Source organism: Eurytemora carolleeae, unplaced genomic scaffold (assembly GCF_000591075.1).
Source record: "Eurytemora carolleeae unplaced genomic scaffold, Eaff_2.0 scaffold258, whole genome shotgun sequence".
NCBI lineage: Eukaryota > Metazoa > Arthropoda > Copepoda > Calanoida > Temoridae > Eurytemora > Eurytemora carolleeae.
This window is the reverse complement of record NW_019396226.1, coordinates 35,227-37,184: the sequence shown is the minus strand read 5'-3', so window position 1 is coordinate 37,184 and position 1,958 is coordinate 35,227. Positions and strand designations below refer to the sequence as shown.

The 1,958-nt window shown below is 32.8% G+C and overlaps 1 protein-coding gene across 1 annotated transcript in view; it reads left to right on the top strand.

Annotated features, from left to right (window-relative positions):
- Nucleotides 1-1,958, top strand: part of LOC111698712 (calmodulin-like protein 4) — a 15,749-nt gene that overhangs the window by 11,837 nt on the left and 1,954 nt on the right. The window lies entirely within an intron of this gene.

The window sequence follows — 1,958 nt, the reverse complement described above, 5'->3', positions numbered from 1 at the left end:
AACAGCATTTAAACCGATACATACAACATTCTATAGAACTCCTATAAAAATTGGAAAATGAGTTTTAGAAGTTCTAATTTTTATTTTTGTCAAGAGCTTTTTTAAATGGAAGTATTGTTAAAGGATATATACTCGACTTTAATCTTACGTGAAAAGAATTGAGTCTTTGCCACAAACTCAAATTTTCTATAACCTTTATTATTTTGCAACATGGTGGCGTAAATATTTGATATTTAAAACTTAGTATATTTGATCTGAATGCTAGTTTGAAATATCAAAGGTCTACGACGTTTGGTTGCAAAATCAAAGGGATTCATAGAATATTTGTGTTTCGAACGGTGTACGAAATGTTGAAAATCTAAATTCGCACGGTAGACTGCAAAAACATAAAATTCGAGAAGAAATAATCATAAAATTTTGTAAAATTCACTATTGATATATTGAGTTATAGTTTTTGGATTACACCCAAGCTAGATCATCAGAGTTGACTGAACCAAATGAAGGAAACCCAAGCTAGATTATCAGAATTGACTGAACCAAATACAGGAAACCCAAGCTAGATCATCAGAATTGACTGAACCAAATACAGGAAACCCAAGCTAGATTATCAGAATTGACTGAACCAAATACAGGAAACCCAAGCTAGATCATCAGAATTGACTGAACCAAATGAAGGAAACCCAAGCTAGATCATCAGAATTGACTGAACTAAATGAAGGAAACCCAAGCTAGATCATCAGAATTGACTGACCAAATGAAGGAAACCCAAGCTAGATCATCAGAATTGACTGAACCAAATGAAGGAAACCCAAGCTAGATCATCAGAGTTGACTGAACTAAATACAGGAAACCCAAGCTTGATCATTATTTGCTGGAGTATAATAATAGTTTAATTAGAACTATATATAGAGGTTTATATACCTTTGTTCGTTAGTCTTTCTCAGAATACAACTTTGATCATTATTTCCTTCTCGTTTAATTCAAACATATACAAACTTTATGCAAAATCCAGAATTTACGCGAAATTGAGTTAGTTCTTCAAACTTAAATATAAAATACATCATGAAGAAAAAAGTTCTAAAATAGCAAAAAGATAAAAACCTACATTTAAAGAGACTGGTCTGAGTTTAATTTCATGTGATCCAACAATGGAAAGATGGCAATTCCCAATTCACAACAGAACCCTTGACAACTTTTCTTAGCTTTTAGTTTCTAGTGTTTAAATCTAATAATTCCTTTATGTTTCCCTGCAGTAGTAATGTACAATGAAACCACAATTAGAAATAATCAGTTTTCAAAATTATAAAGATTGATATCTAATTCTATACTTGATCAGACAAAGCTTTTAAGAGTATTCTTGTGAATCGGACATTGCCCTCTTGAAATTACGCTTACAGTCCCTTTAATGAGTAAAACTAGATTATAAAGTTAAAACTAGCTGGACCTTAAACCAGGACCTCTAGTTTACCGTAACCAATATTCAACTAGGACCTCTAGTTTACCGTGATGAGTTTTTTTAACTGGTGTTGGGGTGCGAGCAGTGCAGTGGAAAGAAATCGTCTCCAAATGTGGCGAATAGTAAATATTTTCATGATTCATAACCAGTGCCAACCCCCCGTATATTCACCCCTTATTCATATTAAGCTACCCTATTATTTTTAACAAATTATTATTAAATATTTATTTTAATTTTCCTACACCACCCAACCCCCCTACGGCTCCCTATTCAGCAAAAGAAGCAATGTATTCTTGTTGACTTTGAAATCCACCTTTAACAAAAGATGTGAATCCATACTCATTGACATTAAAAATAACTATGACATAGAACATATTGTAATGATATTTGACAGCTGGTTAGGGTAAATAAAATGGTCGTTGGCTTAAAACTCCTAGTTCCTAGTTCCTAGTTCCTAGTTCCTAGTTCCTAGTTCCTAGTTCCTAGTTCCTAGTTCCTAGTT